The 23,048-nt window shown below is 40.2% G+C and overlaps 1 protein-coding gene and 1 long non-coding RNA gene across 7 annotated transcripts in view; one reads left to right on the forward strand and one right to left on the reverse strand.

The window, feature by feature from the left end:
- Positions 1 to 20,046, forward strand: part of LOC120854700 — a 381,893-nt gene extending 361,847 nt beyond the window's left edge. The window contains exon 3 of the long non-coding RNA XR_005719045.1: positions 19,705 to 20,046. This is a non-coding gene — a long non-coding RNA (uncharacterized LOC120854700). The remainder of the gene's footprint in view (positions 1 to 19,704) is intronic.
- Positions 1 to 23,048, reverse strand: part of CNTNAP5 (contactin associated protein family member 5) — a 1,071,087-nt gene that overhangs the window by 715,840 nt on the left and 332,199 nt on the right. The window lies entirely within an intron of this gene.

The raw sequence follows: 23,048 nt of genomic DNA on the forward strand, positions 1-23,048 counted from the left end.
GCAAGTATTCCACCTCTGAAAGAGGAGATGGTGTAAGAGAGCAGTTTGAGGAGATGAATCTTTATGGACAGCCAGGCCAAGTGGATTCTGTAATTATAAAGCCACAGCAGATTTGAGAGAAATGGAAGGAGATATAATATTTGAGAGAGAAATGGCACACTGATTGAACGTGGGAGTGAAGGAAACTTCTAGGTTTCTGGCTTAGGGAACAGAGCGGTTATATGGTCAGCTAATAACGTTGAAATAAGCTGAAATACTACCAAAAAAAATTCTACCTCAGGATTTTATGGAGATCTTCTTTTCTATTCTCAGACATAATCTGAATCAGTCAAGTGAAACTCTTAAGTGCTGTTTTCCAAACTCTTCCCTTGGTTTCTTAGTAGCTGCAACAGTTAGACTTAATAAAATTTGAGACAATTTTTTTTTTAAATGAGAAAGCCTAACTGTGGTTCATAAAGCCATACAATTATCTCATGATTTCTTAATCACCAGTCTATACACTGTACCTGAAATGTAGACAGATTCAACCATACTTTGAGGAATTACTGATTCGATAATTCACACTTTTAACCCAGGGCTTTATAAAAATGGATGTTATGAATATTTATTGTTTGAATGTACTTTAATAGTGATTTCTAGCTTAACATCATTTAAGGGTTAGATATTCATCATAACATGACAATATTGTATTTTCTGTAAGACTTGGCCCCTGTTTCCTTCCCTCCATCATCTCATCTCTATCAGCAGCCACATTCTGCAGCTTTGTTTTCCAGGGATACTGCATAGGATACTGTCCACTGATTCCTCTGACTACAACCCTTTTCCTCTTCTTTGCTTTTCTGAGAGATATTTCAGCTCTTCTTCCTCGTCTTGCTGCAATGCTGTATCTTTGTGGAAGCACATACGAGGGAAGATTTCCATTTTATTTCTCCTATGAAGTTTTGCATGTATTCTACCCTAGAATTTATCACACGTTTTGCAATTTAAAAAAAAAGTGTGAATGTTGTCTGTGTTTTATCTATCTATCACACTATCAGTTTAGCATCTCTAACATAGATTCTGGTAAATAATACATACAGTGCACTCATACACATGTATATCCTCTAAAGATTCATATATGTATGTGTGTATGAATTTGAATACATATACATTTATATATGCCTCTGTGTATTTTTAATTAGCACAAATATTTAATGATGAAATAACATCTTAACATGTTCCAGGAACTTTCCAAATATTACTTTTTTATTGGAATATAATTGCTTTACAATGTCATCTTAGTTTCTGTGATAACATAGAGGAGTGGGAGAGAGGCTCAGGAAGGAGGGGATTTATGTATACATACAGCTGATTCACTTCATTGTACAGTGTGTATATAATTTTAAATCATTAATTTCAATCATTATTATAATTGATTGAACTACACTTTTATTTGTGCCTGTCTTCTCTCTTAGACTTGACAAGTGTATCAGTTTTCTTTACACCAAAGAACATGTCCAGAAATTATGGCTTCAAAAAAGTAGAAAAATGTGTTTGTTTATTCTTCTGCTCCAAAGACTAATGGCTGAGATTTGCTTAACACAATTTGAGGTTCCAAAACTCATCTCAAAAAGATAATGTAGATAACCATATTAACTGTGAGATTGGAGACAGGGGAGCCTGTCTAGACAGACTTTGTAAATAGTGGTTTCAGAGTGGTTAACAGCTGGCCTACAGAGACTGACAGACAGGCCTCAATCTCAACTTCTCCACTAAGCTGTGTGATATGAGAAAATGAGCTTAACTTTTCTGCACTTCTGTTTTTATTTTATCCATGAAACAGGATAAATACAACACAGTCTACAATTCTAATTTCCAAAAATATCTGAAAAGTATTATTATTGCTGTTATTGTGGTTATTATTACTGTTATTATAATTATTATTACTATTAACTACTTTTGTTTCAGGGCTTCCCTTGTGGCTCAGCTGGTAAAGAATCTGTCTGCAATGTGGGAGACCTGGGTTCAATCCCTGAGTTGGGAAGATCCCTTGGAGAAGGGAATAGCTACCCACTCCAGTGTTCTGGCCTGGAGAATTCCATAAGGTAGATAGTCCATGGGACCGCAGAGTCAGACATGACCGAGTGACTTTCACTTTTACTTTCAATTTGGTTTTAAAATCTGACCTGAATTTATTCTGAAGGCAAAATCTGCTCTATCATGGGGGGAGGTCTTAATTGAAGTCATTTAATGGTGGCTCAGACAGTAAAGAATCTTCCTGCAGTGCAGGAGACCAGAGTTCAATCCTGGGGTCAAAAAGATCCCCTGGAGAAGGAAATGGTAACCCACCCCATTACTCTTGCCTGGAGAATCCCATGGACAGTTGGGTGCAATTGGTAAAGAAACCTGCCTACCAATAGAAGAGAGTTAAGAAATGCAGGTTTGATCCCTGGGTCAAGAAGATCCCCTGGAGAAGTGCACGGCAACACACTCCAGTATCCTTGCCTGGAGAATCTCATGGACTGAGGATCCTGGCTGGCTATGGTCCATAGGGTCGCAAAGAGTCTGACACGACTGAAGTGACTTAGATCACACACATACAATGTGAATAGTCATATATGCTTTAGCAGAAACATTAATGGATTTGAATATGTTATGCTGCCTGGATCCTGACGGGGATGAAATATTATCTAGGACGTGTCACCTTTTTAAAACCCAGAACATTCTGGGTTTGAAACACATCTGTTCTTAAGAGTTTTAGGACCTATTCCTGACTTCATATGTTTCATTGGTGAGTGTGAAAGTGAAATATTTAGTGGAGACACTGACATACAGTAGGCTCCCTGAATAGCAGCTATTATTAGTGTGCTCTAGATACGAAAGACATGACAATGCCACCTTACATATTATATGACACATCTCATCCTTTAACGTGGACATTGTAACAATCCTGTGACTTAAGGATTGTGTAGATAGTTACCACCAATTTGCTAATATGATCATTGAGATATATAAGGATTAGGCAACTTTTGATGGATGAAAAAGTAGGTATGTAATTTCACATAACATCATATTTGGGTCCTCTGATTCCAGCCTAGTTCTCTTTGGCAACACCCAAAAGGTTACTAAGCTCACCCAGAAATGTTTGGTCTGTAAGCCTAGTGAGAATCACATTTTACATCAGCAGAGGTATAGCAAAAAACCCAAGTCCTAGAGATGTAACTCTTTGGTAATAAAATAGCTGTGAGTTGAGGATGGTGTGGAAAAAGACAAGTAGTATGTGAGATCCAGTAGGGGATTTGTTTCCACATCTCTGTGGTTCTCTGAGCTCTGTCTTCCTCTGTAAATGGCCCATCTTCATGTAGGTATTGGGCCATATGGCAGCTGTTCTAGGCCTCAAAATAGCAGGTAGGAAGAGGGTCCATGTTTTCTATTTATTAACTATTTTCCCTCAAGAATGAGCAAATTCTTTCTCAGAAGTCAGTCAGTTCAGTCGTGTCCAACTCTTTGTGACTCCATGGACTGCAGCACGCCAGGACTCCCTGTCCATCACCAACTCCCGGAGTTTACTCAAACTCACATCCATCGAGTTGGTGATACCATCCAACTATCTCATCCTCCGTCATCCCCTTCTCCTCCTGCCTTCAATCTTTCCCAGCCTCAGGATCTTTTCCCATGAGGTGGCAAAAGTATTGGAGTTTCAGCTTCAACATCAGTCCTTCCAATGAATATTCAAGACTGATTTACTTTAGGATGGACTGGTTGGATCTTCTTGCTGTGCAACAGGCTCTCAAGAGTCTTTTCCAACACCACACTTCAAAAGCATCAATTCTTTGGCACTTAGCTTTCTTTATAATCCAAATCTCACATCCATACATGGAAACTGGAAAAACCATAGTCTTGACTAGATGGACCTTTGTGGGCAAAGTAATATCTCTGCATTTTAGTATGCTGTCTAGGTTGTTTGTAACTTTCCTTCCAAGGAGCAAGCATCTTTTAATTTCACAGCTGCAGTCACTATCTGCAGTGATCTTGGAGCCCCCCAAAATAAAGTTTGCCACTGTTTCCCCATCTATGTGCCATGAAGTGATGGGACCCTTGTCTTTCTCAGAAGCTCCTGGCAAAATTCTTCTCCAGCTGTATGGCAGAAAGTGAAGAAGAACAAAAGAGCCTCTCGATGAAAGTGAAAGGGGAGAATGAAAAAGTTGGCTTAAAGCTCAACATTTAGAAAACAAAGATCATGGTATCCAGTCCCATCAGTTCATGGCAAATAGATGGGGAAACAGTGAAAAAGGAGGCTGAATTTATTTTTCTGGGCTCCAAAATCACTGCAGATGGTGACTGCAGCCATGAAACTAAAAGATGCTTACTCCTTGGAAGGAAAGTTATGACCAACCTAGACAGCATATTGAAAAGCAGAGACATTGTTTTGTCAACAAAGGTCCATCTAGTTAAGGCTATGGTTTTTCCAGTGGTCATGTATGGATGTGAGAGTTAGACTATGAAGAAAGCTGAGCAGTGAAGAATTGATGCTTTTGAACTGTGGTGTTGGAGAAGACTCTTGAGAGTCCCTTGGACTGCAAGGAGATCCAACGAGTCCATCCTAAAGGAGATCGATCAGTCCTGGGTGTTCATTGGAAGGTCTGATGTTGAAGCTGAAACTCCAATACTTTGGCCACCTGATGCGAAGAGCTGACTCATTTGAAAAGACCCTGATGCTGGGAAAGATTGAGTGCAGGAGGAGAAGGGAACAACAGAGGATGAGATGGTTGGATGGCATCACTGACTCAATGGACATGGTTTTGGGTGGACTCCGGGAGTTGGTGATGGACTGGGAGGCCTGGCGTGCTGTGGTTCATGGAGTTGCAAAGAGTTGGACACGACTGAGCGACTGACTGACTGATTGTGTATTCGACCCACAAAGGAATATACTCCTGGATTTCTAAAGTATTATTTGCTGGTGTGAGGCGGTGGATTTGCTAGAACCATTTGAGCCACCACCTTGGACGGAGGGCTTCTGCACTTGCTTGCATAGCTGAAATCATCAGGGAGTTAAAGTAACATCTACAACGCCACCCACAGGCCTGTTGCAGGAACAATCACTTTGAGTAAGCAGCTGAACAAGATCAATTGTTGCCAAATATGGTTTAGAGTGGTGGAAACCTTAACACACACACATACACACACATCATCATCATTATCATCATCATCATCCTGTGAAACACTTTATACAACACAGAAGTGGAGCAGTTCTGGCAATAGGCAGTGAAGCCCTGTTTCCCAAGGCAACTCCTGAGGCAACTTCTTCAGTTCAGTTCAGTCGCTCAGTCGTGTCCGACTCTTTGCAACATCATGAATCGCAGCACGCCAGGCCTCCCTGTCCATCACCAACTCCCGGAGTTCACTCAGATTCACGTCCATCGAGTCAGTGATGCCATCCAGTCATCTTATCCTCTGTCGTCCCCTTCTCCTCCTGCCCCCAATCCTTCCCAGCATCAGAGTCTTTTCCAATGAGTCAACTCTTCACATGAGATGGCCAAAGTACTGAAGTTTCAGCTTTAGCATCATTCCAAAGAAATCCCAGGGCTGATCTCCTTCAGAATGGACTGGTTGGATCTCCTTGCAGTCCAAGGGACTCTCAAGAGTCTTCTCCAACACCACAGTTCAAGAGCATCAATTCTTCGATGCTCAGCCTTCTTCACAGTCCAACTCTCACATCCATACATGACCACTGGGAAAACCATAGCCTTGACTAGACAGACCTTGGTCGGCAAAAGATTTGAAATCCACATGGCCAGATGGTCTTTGAGCTCACTTTCAACCTCAAAATTATATACTCCACATAATTAACTTCTCTAATTGGAGGAAGGTAAGCCCAGGCAAAACAGAATGCCAAACAAACCAAATGACAAAAAGGCCTGTTTGCTTGTTGCATCCGTGATGGTTACCCTCTACACACATACACATACACACATACTGTATACTCGGTCCAATACCTATCCCTAATTTCTTTTCAATATTTTCAAAGTAAAACGTTAGCACTGACATAAAAAAACTATTTTTAATAATATGGTTTAATGACGTGATGGGGAAAATTTTATAATACAAAATACACTGTCTGAAATACATTCCTAAAATGGGAATGGACATCCATGAATGGACAGGTAGATTGACAGCTGCTCTTTTGCCCCTTTCTTGTTTTCCCATTTCTGTTCCCCTCTGACCTTGAAAGAACCTAATTATAGGAATGAGATCTCTAGGCAATTTAACCTAATTCCTGTGCTTTTTTGAAGGCACGCCATGCTTTGCCTAACCTGTTGATTTTTTCCCTGGATAAAAAGAAGTAGAAATAAAGAGTTAAGTATTTAAAGAATGACTAGTTCTCTATCTCCAACAGCTCCCTTAGCAATCCTACAGGCAGTTCACATGGGCAAGAAAACAGCTGAAGAGAGAGTCAGAGAGTCTGCACTCTGTGGAGAAGAATGCAGGACCCAACCTCCTGCCTCAGTGATTCACTGAGATTCTCCCCCCCTTTTCCCTTTAATAACAGTCATGGCAGCACATAATCTTGGGAGTTGGTCTCAGACCTGAGTCCACCCTCTTCCCATTTGTCAGCTTTTGATTAAAGCACCTTTCCCTTCCACTGACATTTGCCTCTCAATTATTGGCTTTTGAGCAGTGAGCAGCCAAACCCAAGTTTGGTAACAGATAAATGGATGGATAAACATATAGTTAGATAAATAAATACATGTGTGGTCTTGAAAACATCAAAATAATCGTGCAGTTACAAGAGATTTTTTCCCTTCTTTATATGCATTGTATTGTATTTAAAAAGCATGTACTACTTCTATAAATAGAGGGATAAAAACCATTAATAATTATTAATTTAAAACAGCAAAATTAGGCATCCTGAGCTCCAGGCTGGGAAAAGCAGGCTAAGATGGAGTGGAGGCCCCTATCTTTATTCACATAAAAATAATTCAGTCAATTGATGCCTCAAAGTGTCCCCTCAGCTAAAGCCATGAATCAACTCTGTGTTCTGCCTGCTTCCAAAGACAAAATATAGGTCTCTTAGGACCCACTATGGAGATTCAAACAAGTCACTGCAAATCAAGGAGAAATGGCTTTTTTTATGCGCCTTGGCAAGGCACTTTCTAACTTGAACTATGCTTCCTTTGCCCCTAAAGACTGGGAAACTACAGGTTGTGAAATATGAAAATAAGTAATGGAACGCAGACAGAAATTCTACATTTAAGTAGTTCAGATGAAGTAGCCAGAGATTGCATGTTGCCAGCTCCAGAACTGCACATCTGAAAGCTTCAGGAAACAAGGTATCATCATTATATTATTCTCTGTGAATCCAGCACTTGGAAAACATACAGCATCTTGGCTTTTTCCACAAATCACTCATCCATCTTATTTCTGAAAAAATTAACTGGGACAATAATCAAAAGGTACTTTGAAGGAAAAGAAATATTATACAGTATATGTTTTACTATTAAGAAAAACAGTTGAAGCCTGTGATTTAGCTCTATTGACAGAAGATGACAAAATAAAGAAAACTACTAAATTCATCTGCAAGTCAAATTCTGGTCCAAGGCAAATTGTTAACAACGGAATGAAGAACAGGAAAGGTCTGGATTAAGATTTCTGGTATTCTTCCTCCAACCCCAAACCACAACCACAAAGCCCTGTAGCTTTGTTGGGTTCCAGACTATTCTCTTAGGGATAAATTGCCTGGGTGCATCGAGTATCCCCAGTTTGCTCCATGGGGAGGAATGTGGTAATTCAGAAGGTAGCATAAACCCAAGTGCTTGAAAAGTGCCAAAGGCTGAAGGGGTATGAAGACAGAGACAGAAATTTTTATTTGTTGCTTTCTTCATTTTTAAGTCAAGAGAAAAAATGAAGTGTATTAATGTGGTTGGTTAATCCGGCCACAAACTATTACATGTAGAATGAATAAAGGACAAGTTTCCCCTTACTATTTCCATTTACTATTAGGGGAAACAGACTGCCTGAAATCGCCCACTCTGGCCAGGCAACATAGTAACCATCTGTGTGAGTTATTTGAGGACAAGAAGTTCTAGTAAGGAACACAGAACTGACTAGCCACCACCAACCAGAATTTGAGAATAGTCAAGAGAGGATGCCACATGTCTTGCCACCTCCCAGAGTCCTCCTCACTGGCATCCATTTTTGCTGAACAATGCATGCGCTACCAGGAAAGATCCTGAATCAGAGTGATGGCTAGAGATAACCAGGAAACTAATCCCATCATCATAAAACCCAAGATTGAAAGCCACATGGCAGAGCAATTCTCCTGGGTTCCCTTACCCTCCTGCTCTCCGCCCGGGCACCCCTTCCCAATAAAATCTTTTGCTTTGTCAGCACATGTGTCTCTGCAGACAACTCATTTCTGATTGTTAGACAGAGCCCACTCTTGGGCCCTGGTATGGGTCCCCTCTTCCTACAACAGTACTGTATAGCACAAGGAACTATGTCCAATATCCTGGGATGAACCATAATGGAGAAGAATATTAGAAAAGAATGTATCTATGTATATCTGAGTCACTGCTATACAACAGAGATTGGTACAACATTGTAAATCAGCAATACTTCAGTAAAAAAATAAGTAGATAAAGAGTTATAGAAAAAAAAGAGCATCTATTGAGACAGAGAAAGAAAGACATACGGAGAGCAGAGGCTAAATTTTGGATTTCTAGGCAATTCCATCAACAGAAAGTGTCCTTGAAGCTTGGCTTTCTGTTGGCTGCTGTTCACATCTTTCTTGAATGGGCTTCTGACCTTCAGTATGGCCTAATGCCAAGGTATGAGGTTGACTATGTCTCCTGAATTCCAGTAATACTGATGATCATCGTGAACAAGTTCCTATTATGGTAAGGAAGAATCTAGAAATTTTGTCTCTTCTGTTACAGATATATTTAATGATTTGATTCCTAAAAGTAAGTTATAATAATTTTTTCCAACCACACCTGACTGGTGACTAATCATATAACAACTGAGAGTAGTTACCTCAAAGACTATTTTGGTATAAATTGAATTTGCAAGCCTGAGTGACTCTTAAATATTGATGATGGCACAGGGTTAATTGAGAAACAATGAGGACTGTTCTGTAAGTGGATACACTGTAATTTCCAGCCTGTTCAGAGCCCTTATTCATTCAATAGTTCCCTGATGAAAGGACTGATCACTGAAAATTAGAATGCTAAATTCTTACTAATCGCAAAACCTACTGTTGCCCCAACCCCACATTTCTCCAACTCAATTCATATTTCAAGCATTGTACTTTATTGTTAAAATAGATTAAATGCCTTCAGGACAAAGAAGTTACTCTTCATCAAGACATATAAGATCTCCTATAAACCAGTGTCTATCAGAAGTGCTGGATTTAGGGCTCACTGAGTCACTCACCATCCTATTTCCAATCCAGCTTCTAGATGCTCAAAGTTGTCTGCAGATTGTTTCTTGCTTCCTTTTACTCTACATCCCTTTCTGTTAACATTTCCAGACTCCCCAGGCCTTCACTTAGAGCCATAAATGAGAATTCCCTTCTTTCTAGCCTTAATACAATGAAACAGAAACTGAGCAGGACCCTGTGAGGCCCTTCTGGATACTCTCTGGATCTCCTATTTTGTGTTTGTAGGAAATAGATTTCATTCAGCCTTCTTGATCTTCCTAAGTTGCTAAGAGTAGGTTCAAACAGTTGCTAATTAGGGAATGGAGGGGTTGGAGAGCCAAGCAAGGAGAGCCAAGAAACAATAGCGCAGCCCTCGGTCAGGGTCCTGGTTCCTCTTCAAGGGATACACATAACAGTATCTTTGAGCTCTTTTTCAGGAACTATAGCCCTTGCCCAAGTACAGGAAGGTAACCTCAGGCCGAGCAAGAGATTCCTGGAGCACAGCCTCTTATCTCACTACCACCCAATCAGAAGAAAGCCACACTTGCTGCAACCTTCACCCCAAATGCTGCCTATAAAAGCTTTTCCTCAAAAATCAGGGAGTTCAGGGTTTTTAAGAAAGAGCCACCCATTATCCTTGCTTGGCCCCGAAATAAGCCTACATTTCTCTGCTCCAAACTGACATTTTGGGTTTGTTTGGCCTTACTGTGCATTGGGAATTTGTATTAACAAAACCATTCCTGTAATCACATCACTAATATTCTCTTGCCCTTAATTTTTAAGTATTTTTTTCTCCATATTATATTCCCTAAGGGTAGAAATCCAGTCTTATTAGTTAGGATAGTTCCAGATCCTAGTACAGAGCCCAACATATAGTAAGATAATAACATACAGTAGTTTTATTGAATGAATACACATATGACCATCAGGTGACTTGTACAAATGGTTTACTGCTTCCAGTGGGAATATTAGAAAATTAGAAAGTCTGAAGACTGGTTTAAGAGCTGAGTAGTGCTCTTGGTTTACCTGCTGTCCCCCTAAATTCATATATAGAAGTCCCAATGTCACTGAATTTAGAAATAAGGCTTTTAAGAAGTAATTAAGGTAAAAAAAGTCACAAGCATAGGGTCCCAGTATGACAGGATTGATGGACCTATAACAAGAGGAAGAAAGAGATCTATCTCTTTGTAAGAACACAGTAAAGACAATGTGAGCATGTATCAAAAAAGCAGCAGTCTATAAGCCAAAAAGAGGGTCCTCACTGGGAACTGAATTGGCTGATTGCTTCATCTTGGACTTTCAACCTGGCTGATTCCTTCATCTTGGACTTTTAGACTTGAACTGTGGGAATTGAATTTTTGTGGTTTAAACTACTCAGTCTTTGGAATTTTGTTAATGGTTGACTGAACTGATTAATACAGACAGCAAATAACAATGACATATGGTATTATATGTGTTTCAATGCTACTCTTTCTATTCTTCCCACCCTCTCCTTGCCCCACTGTGTCCATACGTAAAATAGATAGCCAGTGGGAATTTGCTATATGATGACGAAAGCCCAAACTTGGTGCTCTGTGACTACCTAGAGGGGAGTGATGGGGTGAGAAGTGGGAGGGAGTCTCAAGATGCAGGGGATATATGTATGCCTCTGGCTGATTTATGTTGATGTATGACAGAAACTAACACACTATTGTAAATCAATTATCCTCCAATTAAAAATAAAAGCAATGACAGTTTATAATAATAGTATAAGAGATAAGAAAAGAAGAAAGCCCATCTGAAGAGGCTCTAAGGAGTGGAATAATAAGACCTGAAGTTCTCAGTGATTATCAAAGTGAAGAAACTCAGTGGTTGCTGGATGCCTTTCAAACTACTAGGGACAGACACTGAGTTTCATTTATAGATTCTGTCATTGTAATCTAACATTTTGAAAAATAGCAAAGAAACTGTCAGTGAGGTGGTTCATCCGCAGAGCACTTAAGCACCTGCATAATGGCTGAGGTCTGTTAAGTATCAGATTCCAACTGTAAGCCTGTCTCAGTCAGTCTTGCTCCTGCCAACCACAAACTCCCACTGTGAATCTGGTTAACTGCTTGATGAAACTTTGTCTACTTATCCATAACTCAAAAAATAGCTCTTTTAATGATACATGACACTGTCCTTGAAATCATTGCCTATTTTTCTTAATGAAAGTTTCCATAAATCTCATGGGAACTTTGAGACTCCTCTAATAGGGACATTGTTTGAAAAGATCTAAAAATAAAAGGCTAAAAAAAGGCTTTTTGAAAGAGTCATTAGGGAAATTGATGAGGCCTGTTTTCTTTTCTTACTGACTCCAAGGGCTCATTACGGGAGGGGATTGAGGACAGTAAAGGGGGCCAAGGAGGAAGGGAATTAAATGATAATAGGAAGTTATGATTGTAGCCAATCTCGACCTTTTCTTCTGAAGGGACATAAAGATAAAGGGAAAGAGTTTACCAACCTTCTAAGTAAGAGGTTCCATATATTTGCAAGTTTTCTTTATCACTTGGCACCTTCTACCTCTCTTCTCCACCCACCAAAACACATGGGTACACAATCACACACACACACATTTGCTGGAATATAACTTAAGGATCTTAAATTATAGACCACATATGCTTGCATTAATACCTAGAGCAAGCTGACTGTGTAGGCTACCCACCTTTCCTTTGTAATGTGTCCTTAGAGATTATCTCAAGAAGTATATCCAAGGTCTACTATGTGGGAGACACTGTTTCAGGAACTTGGGATAAATTTGTGGAATAGAAAAGAATGCCTGTCTTGTGGAGCCAGCCTTCTGTCGATTTCATGTGGAGTACCTTTTTCCTTCCATCTCTCAACTGTCTTGGTGGGAAACATGGTTGGCAAGGAGAAGGGGCCACAGGGCAGAGTCTTTGTGGATGAAGATGCAGAGTAGTGGAAATCTGAGGAAGGAACAGCTATGGTTGAGGTCCCTGGACTATCAACATCTGGAAGCTGGGGTCCAACGCTGACTCTGCCACATCAGAGTTAGTGATGCCTAAGTCATCATTCCTTGTGTTCCAACACACCTAATAACTCGAACCAATGTCTATCTTCCCTACTTCAAAGGTTGCCTGTGAGTCTCAAACATGAAAATAGAAATGATTTTCTTTCAAGTAGATTGACAATTGTTCCCCAGCATCACACTGTGTCTGCCTCCTGTTGCAACTTCTCTATCAACTTTTCAACCTCATTCACTAGTTCCCCTTTACTGAATATCCATAATATATGCTGAGCTCTATAAGTTAATAATCTCATTTAATCTCTTTATGTGTTTTATTACTGTTTTCATTTTATAGATAAGGAGTCCAACTCTGAGAGTTGAAACATTTGCCTGAGTGCATGGTTCATAGGATTTGAAGCCAACTCAATCTCATCCATAGACACGGGCTTTTTACCCACTTCGTAGTCTCTGTTTTCGAATTATATAACTCTACAAAATGATTTTTTTCAGCACACTATGCAGGAAGTTTGCCAATTCAGTGCTTTTATGTTTATATATTAGTTCTTCTTTAATTCCCCAAAGAGGAAAAAAAAAGCTGAAACTTCATTCAAGAGATAAATCTATAGGTCAAGAGGCAGGGTTTCTCTCGCTGATTCAGCTTAACTTCTTATTTTTACACTCAAACACACTGATCCTGTTCTTTTCCTGCGGTAACCTTTTAAGCCTGTTTAAATAGTTTCTGGCTTAAATCTCCCATGCTTTTAATTTTTCATGAATTTACTTTAAGCCTTCTGATAATTCAAGTTGTTACATAAAATAGCCAATAAAATTCTTTGCACATCTGGTTTGATTTTAGTTAGCAACTTTGGGATTTGCTCTCCATGTCAAGGGAAATGGAAACAAAATACTCCAGCCCACTAGCTGAGCAGGTAATAAAAGATAATTTTAGAAACTTGGGCAGAGGCTGGGTGAAGGATTGGAGAGGAGTCAGACTGTGTGTAAGTGTCCAAGACTGACTGTTAGGCTTATGGGGTCATTAATCTCACATCTACCTATTTGTAAGAAAATATAAATTTCCTTTCTGAAGTCTTCCAATATTGGCAACGAAGGGAGAGTTTTCATGTAGGGAGAGGGTATTCATGTAGGTCCAGAGATTCTCCCTTGAAACTTAACTTGCTGTGTAGCTGCTGCTGCTAAGTCGCGTCAGTCGTGTCCGACTCTGCACGACCCCATAGACAGAAGCCCACCAGGCTCCTCTGTCCCTGGGATTCTCTAGGCAAGAACATTGGAGTGGGTTGCCATTTCCTTCTCCAATGCATGAAAGTGAAAAGTGAAAGTGAAGTCACTCAGTCGTGTCCGACTTTTAGTGACCCCATGGACTGTAGCCTACGGGGCTCCTCTGTCCATGGGATTTCCCAGGCAAAAGTATTGGAGTGGGGTGCCATTGCCTTCTCCAAACTTGCTGTGTAGAGAACTTGTTAAATACTTCTGCTCCATTAACACTTTGGGCAAATGTAGAGTCTTGAATCTCTTCTTATGTCCTGAAGCCCAGCATACTTGAGACTAAAAATTTCAAAACAGTGTTTATCCAACTGTGAAATGCTTAAAAATCACCTGGCAGCCTTCTGGTATACTGCAGGTTCTGATTCAGTAGGCCTAGATATCCTGTACTTTTAATCAGTTCCCAGTTTTCAGAGGAAAATACTACTAAAGCTCTGGAAGACCAATGGGGAAACAGTGAAGTACTTATAAAGCTAAGAAAAACATTTACAAACAATAAATGCTGGAGAGGGTGTGGAGAAAAGAGACCCTCTTACAGTGTTGCTGGGAATGTAAATTGGTGCAGCCATTATAGAGAACAGTGTGAAAGTGAAAAAGAAAATCACTCAGTCATGTCCAACTCTTTGGGACCCCATGGAATTCTCCAGGCCAGAATACTGGAGTGAGTAGCCTTTCCCTTCTCCAGAGGATCTTCCCAACCTTCCCAACCTTCCCAATCTGTTCCCAGGACAGAACCTAGGTCTCCTGCATTGCAGGCGCATTCTTTACTGGCGGAGCCACAAGGGAAGCCCCAGAGAACAATAAGGAGGATCCTTAAAAAACTAAATATTGAACTACCATATAATCCAGTAATCCTACTCCTGGACATATGTCTAAGGAAAATCATAATTGAAAAGATAAATGCACCTCAATGATAATTGCAGCACTATTTACAATAGCCAGGATACAGAAGCAACCTACATATCCATCAACAGAACAACAGATAACGAATATGTGGTATATATACACAATGGAATATTACTCAGCCATAGAAAAGAACAAAATAATGTCATTTGCAGCAACATGGATAGATCTAGGGAGTATCATTCTAAGTGAAGTAAATCAGACAATGACAAATACTGTATAATATCATTTTTATGTAGAAACTAATTTAAAGCTGATACAAATGAACTTATTTACAAAGCAAAAACAAAATTATAGATCTCAAAATTTAGCTTAAGGTTACCAAAGGTGAAATGTTGGGGAAGTGATAAATTCGCAGTTTGGGTTTAACACACACACACACATACACATAATTCCAAGCCAAAACCCCTAAGTCTACAGATTTTAGATTCAAGATAAAATCTTGGTGAGAAAAATCAAATGAGGAATCAATGCCCAGCAAGATGGATTCTAGATGTAACAGATGTGGGTGATGTCCGTGAACAGAGTCTTTTGATCCATGCCACTGGAGGGAAAGGCTGATGAGAACCAGGCTAGCAAAGATGGGCAACCACGGTGAGCAACTGTGTCCTGGGAGGAGGGTAGCAGATGCTGTCTGTCACTGCCTGTTCTGGTGGGGACACTGCAGTGCTCTCCTGCAGAACCTGCACTGTTAACCCACTTGCTCTTTTTGGAGATGATGCCACCCACACTCGTCCTCTACCAGAGATGCACATATGTCTGTCAATTGACCAGACAACATAGGTCATATTCCAGGCTATCAAGAATTCTTCAACCAAGATGTCACCATATGGAGCTAGGTTCTGGATTTTGGTCCAACCCACTGGGAAAGGAAATATTACTTTCTCTTGTGTTCGACACACTGCTAGGCTGTTTTCTTGGGATTGGTTGTGGCTAACTTGTCTCTATATGGAAAGGTCACAGTAGTGGGAGGTAAAAAAGTGACTAAGAGTGAGGGAGTGGGACAGAAAAAGCCTCCAGGACTTTTTTTTTTTTTTTTCAGTATAATTGCTTTACGGTGTTGTGTTAGCTTCTGCTATACACAACAAAGTGAATCAACTATATGTATACATATATCTCCTCTCTGTTGAGCCTCCCTCCCACCCACCATCCTACCCCTCTAAGTTATCACATAGCACAGAGTTGAGCTCTCTGTGCTATAGAGCAGCTCCTGTTGGTTGTCTGTTTTACACACAGTAGTGTATAAATGTCAATTCTAATTTCCAAATCCATCCCACCTTACCCTTCCTCTTATGTGCCTATATGTCCTTTCTATACCTCTGCATCTCTATTTCTGCCTTGCAAATAGGTTCATTTGTGCCACTGTTCTAGATTCCACATGTATGTGTTAATATACCATATTTGTTTTTCTCTTTATGGCTTACTTTATTCTGTATGACAGACTCTAATTCCATCCACATCACTACTCCAGGTCACATTTTAATTTCTGTATTCAGGGTTACCTGGAACTGGTATAGTTTGAAATTATCATCTGGATAAATCAATCATGTTTCATCTTTTATTAAACCGTTGGAGTTGAGGTTTTGTCTAATTCAATCTCATGTTGTCTGACTAATAAAAGGTATTAAAAAGACAGAGCTAAATACAAGAAAGAGGAGGCACTGCAGGGGAGTGAAAAATGCATTTGAGTAAAAACAAAAATGAGGCCTGATTAAAAGAGCATGTAGGAACCTCCAGCAAGTACATGTGTAGGCAATTATATAATAAACTCTATGGAACACAGATAAAAATATATCTCTTTTTTAAAATCCCAAAAGATGATACAATTTATAAAAATAGTGTTTGGGAGCTTTGTCTTCAAGTCTCCTAAGCCCCTAACTAACAACTTACAGAAAATAGTCAATGACTTCTGGCTATTTTTTATTCTTTCTTTAATTCTGTGCACCTAGAATTCTATCTTTCTGGAGCTGTACCCGGGTTGAAAGTGAAAAAGTGAAAGTTGCTCAGTCATGTCCAACTCTTTGCCACCCCACAGGCTATAGTCCATGGAACTCTCCAGAACAGAATACTGCAGTGGGGACCCTTTCCCTTCTCCAGGGTATTTTCCCAACACAGGGATCAAATCCAGATCTCCTGCACTGCAAGCAGATTCTTTACCAGCTGAACCACCAGGGAAGCCCATACCCAGGTTAGGCGTCCTTTTTAGCGTAACTCTTGTTTACTGCCCACTCCATCTGACTTTAGTTCATTTGCCTGCCTCTCCCAGAGGGCTCCTTGGAAGCTAGGGTTGTCCTTTCTCTCCATGAACCCCAATGCCTTACATGGAGTCAGTGCACAACAAAGGGAAAGTTGAATGAGTGAATGAATGACTGAAGTCATCTTCAAAAAACACCTGGGACACATTAATACCTTTGGAAATACAGAAAGCAAGTTGTGTCTGAATATTCTTTTTTATACATAATTTTATTTATTTTTGGCTGTGCTGGGTCTTTACTGCTGTGAGGGCTTTTCTTTACTTGCAGAAAGCAAAGGCTACTCTCCAGATGCAGTGTGTGGGCTTCTCATTGCTGGGATTTCACTTGTGGTGGAGCACAAGTTCTAGGGCACCCATGCTTAAGTAGTTATGGTATGTGGGCTCAGTAGTTGTGGCTCCCGGGCTCTAGAGCACAGGCTCAATAGCTATGGCACATGGGCTTAGTTGCTTCTTAGCGTGTGGATCTTCCCAGATCAGGGATCAAACCACTGTCTCCTGCATTGGCAGGCAGATTGTTTATCACTGAGCCACCAGGGAAACCCCTGGGCATTCTTATACAGAGGTAAGGACTGAGAGATGCCATGATCCCTTTTTGATTGATAATAGTTTCTTCTCTATTTTCTGCTAATTATTCTTGCTTCCTGCCAAAGTATTCTCCACACTGTAGCCAGAATGTTGTTTTTAAATGGGGGATCTCCACTTAACATCTTTTGACAGCTCTCCAGTTCTCTCAGAATTCACCATGGCCATCAGGAACCTGAAGGATCTGGCTGCTTCTTACCTGACTCCTCTAACAAATGCAGTTTTAATGAGCTCCTCTTAATGTAGCAATTTCACTTAGTCTGTTCTGTCTCTGGGTCTGCTTTTCTATTTTTCTCTCCATGATTACTCCTTCTTACAGGTCAGACTTGGCTTAAATGCCACCACTTCAGAGAGGACTTTCTTGGTCCTTCTGCTGAGGTCAAGCACTCTCACTGACCATTATTCCCAACACTTAGCATAGTTCTGGAGCAGCTAGAACTCATTATGAAGATGGATGTTATGAGGTTGAGGAGGAGGGGATGAGACGGAGGGGCATGAGGAGGAGGGGGCTGATGATGGTGGTGGTGATGTTGATGGTGATGGTGATGTTGGTGATAACAACTGTGGTGATGGTGTTGATGACAGTGATAGTGACAGTGGTGATGGTGTTGATGATGATGGTGATGATGGTGGTGATAATGATGTTGATGATCTGGAGATGTGAGTTAGGTCATGTCTCTTCATGCTAAAACAATTGAGCTCTAAGAAGATGTAGCCATTTTCAGTTTCTTTCAGATCTCCCACATATTTAGGGCCATGAATAGCTGAAGACTACAGTTCACTTTAAAATGTTGATATTTTATAGAAATGGGCAAAAGTAGTGTTTTGGGCAACTGTTTCTCAGTTGAACACCTGTCTTTATTATTTTGACCTACATCAACAGCTGCAAGGTTGATGTTTAGCCTCTAAAGTAAGGGTCAGATATTCCTGAGACTGTGTTGTGGGTGAACAGCTGCTTCATCTGTCTGCCACAAACATCTGCACAAGAGTTTGCAATGCAGAACCAGCTAATTTTGAAAATCACCACTTAGAAAATGTGTGCTGTGACTGAATGCATAGATTTACATGTATATCCTTCAGACCATCTGGCTGTGTGTCCAAACAGGCACTGGCCCCTTTGAGTTGATTCTGGGAAGTGATGTTTGGTCTCTGTATCTCTCTTGCCCACATGCTGGTACATGATACTGCAGGCCTTGAACTCAGTGACAAAACAGATCTCCCAAATGTTCACAAGAGGGAAGGAGGGTATTTCAACAACACAGGAGAAATTGCTAGAAAACATAATTCATGGTGAACTGCAATTAATACAAGAAGGTGTATTTACTGAGAGGAGGAAAAATAGGTGAGTATGTGTACTTTTGAGGCTTCTCAAGTGGCGCTAGTGATAAAGAACCCACCTACCAATGCAGGACATCTAAGAGATGCGGGTTCGATTCCTGGGTTGGGAAGATCCCCTGGAGGAGGGCATGGCAACCTACTCCAATATTCTTGCCTGGAGAATCCCATGGATGAGAAGCCTGTCGGGCTACAGTCTATAGTTTTGCACAGAGTTGGACATGACTGAAGTGACTTAGCACACTTGCATACCTATACCTTTATGCAGAAGGAGATCAAATACACGGAGTCAGGATGCAAAAAAAAAAACAAAACAAAACAGAGCAACAAATAATTCAATTCCTAGGAAGAAGCTCTGAACACTGGAAGATGCAATCAAGGCCACAGATCTGGAGACAAGGCATATTTCTCAAAGGGCAAAGGAGGAACTTGCTAGAGTTAACTATGTTCTAAGCTAAATATTTCTTCCAGCATACTTAGCTTGCCTAGAACCGCTTTGGTGGAGAGAAGGATTGAATTAACACATTAAGAAAATGAGCATTAAATGCAAAACAGAGCAAAGGACTAAAGAAACTATGCTTTATTATTATTATTTTAATTTTTTTCTATTATTATTTTCCTTAATAGAAAATACAGTAAGTTTCCTACATACAAATCTTCAAGTTGTGAACTTTCAAAGATGTGAACATGGATTCACATGTCCAATCACATAAACTAGTTCACTTGTCTCATGTTCGTTGTCACGTGTTTATTCTCCACAAGTAGTTGTGTTTTTATGCACTTTATTGTACAATACTATATACAGTACAGTAGTTCAGTATCTTTACTTCAAGCCCAGGATGTCCAGAAGCAGGTTTAAAAGCAGTGGTGACATAGCTGATGTCTGATCTACTCAGACATCACTGGATTATTTTTACAACAGGGTATATTGAATCCAGTAAGCAACCACAGTCTGTGCCATCGGAGTCAGGTGTGAGTGAAATTACAGCTTGCCCTCCATCTCCAATCGCTGATGATCTTTCAGCTCTGCCATCTCTCACCTCCCTTCCCTCTTCCAGTCAGTAATTCTCCTTGCCTGTTCACCTGATGCCAGCCCCTTTATGCCAGCTGTTGTATACCATACCACTGTTCTTTTCAAGGTACTGCATTGTAAGATTTAAAACATTTTCTTTATTCTTTTGTGTTTGCTTTTTATGTGTGTAAAAAGTACTAGAAACCTATTACAGTACTGTAATATATAGCTGATTGTGTTTGTTGGGTACCTAGGCTAACTTTGTTGGACTTATGAACAAATAGGACTTATGAAAGCACTCTCAGAATAGAACTCATGCAAATATAGGAGACTTGATGTAGTCTACTTTAGCAAAAGTTTTCCCTGAAGCAGTCGCCTCTTCTGGGTGTCATCTCCCAAATAATTTGAATTGACGTGCTGAAGGAAGATCCAGAAATTAGTCCCCAAAGAGATCGGGGACAAAATCAAAAAGTCAGGATTATCACTCTAGGCCTGATAACTTACTGTGAGCCAGGACAGGATGGAAAATGGTGTTCAAATAGAAAATCCTGAGAATAAGGCTTCTGGATGCTCCCAATGAGTGGCATATGAATGAGTGTGACGCTCGCTTTCACCAGGCAGTGTGTGGGTATGCCAGGCAGAACCAAAGGTAGTAAGCCAAGCTAAGTGGTATAATCTAATAAGGCAATTATTATTTTGCAATAAGAAAAAAGATCTTTTTTTCCAAAATAATATGAATAAAACTTTATAGGAGGAGAGCCAATGATACCACACTATACATAAATCTTTCATTAATGATTTCCTTTCAAATATCCAGGATCTATATGAAGAGAAGATAAAGACTAGAAATCAAGTGTGACAGATGAGGGCAAAATGAACAGAGCACTGTTAGTACACAAATTGCAAAAGGCATGAGAGTTTAAGAGGGTGATCAATTCTGTACTTTATTTAGCCAACACAGGCTGTCTGGATTTTGGAGATTACATAGTGCCTCTGCAAAGAAAATAAAGATTCAGAGACTATCAATTGCAAGTGTTACCTAGTCCATCATCAGGGCAAAAGAGCTAATGGTTGTAGTAAATACAAACTGATGTCCTGTAAAACAAGCAATGCCTAATCACATGATTGCTAAATCACAAGCTGGAGAAGAAACAAGTGTGCCCTTAGACAGTGCAACTTTTCCAGAGCAGCTCATTTTGTTGAGAAAAATGCATTTTTTTTCTTTTATTGTTCATTTTTGACCCTGACAAAGATATTTGTATTTGAAGGTACATTTGTCTCCAAAGCAGAAATCTGTTCTGGATAGAACCCCTGGATTCTGTAGTCCTGTAACTCAGTCTGATGGATAAGTACACTTGCCTGTAGTTTTTCAAGGTTAAGACTGCAGGAGACTCAAGCCCTTTGGCCCTCTGATCACCTTTATAGAATCAGCTGGAGAACCTGCTTGCAGAGAGCTGCTGTCTGCCCTCAGAGCAAACGTGTTAGTAAGTCCTGGCAGCAGGCAGTGCATTGAAAGAAGCAGGGGAGTTCCTGGCAGTAGTTAACTTGAATTTTCAGTCTTCAGGATGAATTCAGTCCTTCGTGTGGCCTACCTCCTGTCTGCTGTCTTCCCTTCCCGCTGTTGTCTCCTCTGCATTCAGCTTGCACCCTCCTGACCTTCTTTCACTATAGCGTAAGTCCCCTACATATGAATGAGTTCGATTCTGAGATCTTGTTTCTAAGTCCAGTTTTTTTTTGTAAGTCCAACAAAGTTAGCCTAGATACCCAACTAAAACACTTGGCTATACAGTACTGTACCGTAATAGGTTTATAATACTTTTCATACAAATAATACACACACACACACACACACACAGACAAAACACAAAAAATAAAGAAAACATGTTTAATCATCTAGTACAGAACCTTCCTGGTGGCTCAGATGGTAAAGCGTCTGCTTACAGTGTGGAAGACCAGGGTTCGATCCCTGGGTTGGGAAGATCCCCTGGAGAAGGAAATGGCAACCCACTCCAGTATTCTTGCCTGGAAAATTCCATGGACTGAAGAGCCTGGTAGGCTACAGTTTATGGGGTTGCAGAGTAGGACATGACTGAGCAACTTCACTTCACTTCACTTCACTTCACTTCACTTCACTTCACAGTACCTTAAAAGGTACTGGTACAGTAGTACAGTAGTACTAGGTACAGTAGTACCAGCTATGTAAACTGGTGCTTTTACACTTGCTTCCAGACATCCTGGGCTTGAAGTAAAGATATTGTGTTACTGTACTCTGCACAGTACTGTACAGTAAACAACACAAAAGCAAGCACAACTACTTGTAGAGGATGCACACATGTGATAATGTATGCCAGACATGAACTAACGTATGTGATTTGACATGTGAGTGCATGTTCACATCTTTGAATGTTTGTCTGTAGAAGACTTACTGTTAATGCTCCTTTCTCCTTGCCTTCTCTGATCTCTGCTCTGACTGTCCCAGTCTCCTCTCTCCACATGGATCATTCCCACCGAAAGCTAACATATCAACCTGGATATTTCTTGTTTCAGGAGATCCTTTTTAGCCTACAGACTAGGCAGGGGGATTCTGCTATTGGATCACTTCACATTTGTAACTCTGTTGTAATGATCTGTCTTTCTTGTAGTTATCTATCTTTATCAATGCAAGAATATTTGGGCCCAATGATATCATTTTGAGAATAAGAAAACAATTTGTGTGTGTAAAATAAAATACTACAAAAATTAGTGCTATGAAAACCAAGTGTATATTGATGAGGGTATTATGTGCAAGGAAAATCTCAGTAGAGTAGGTATTGCTAAGAGAGCTCAGTAGAAGGCAATTAGGAAGCCATAGAGGAAGTGTGACTTATGCTCACCTCAACCCAGATAAAATCTGATCTTTTGACCACTTATTATCTTAATGCAGGGGTTTCCTATGTGGTGCAGTGGTAAAAAATCTTCCTGCTAATGCATGAGATGCAAGAAATGTGGGTTCAATCCCTGATGTGAAACAGCAACCCACTCCAGTATTCTTGTCTGGGAAATCCCATGGACAGAGGAGCCTGGTGGGCTACAATCCATGGGATACAAAGAGTTGAACATGACTGAGCAAGTACACACACACTGTCTTAATGTAGACATCCCAAACAGCTGCACATGTCCTAGAAACTCAAGATACTTACCAGTCCCTTCTTCTAAATAACTTGTGACAGTCTATCCCTTAAGGAAATATTTCCCCTTTTGTAGCAGAGCCAAGCATAATTCTTGCAAGACTTTAACAACCCTATATAAAATCTTTGCT

Source organism: Oryx dammah, unplaced genomic scaffold (genome assembly GCF_014754425.2).
Source record: "Oryx dammah isolate SB20612 unplaced genomic scaffold, SCBI_Odam_1.1 HiC_scaffold_27, whole genome shotgun sequence".
NCBI classification, from domain to species: domain Eukaryota; kingdom Metazoa; phylum Chordata; class Mammalia; order Artiodactyla; family Bovidae; genus Oryx; species Oryx dammah.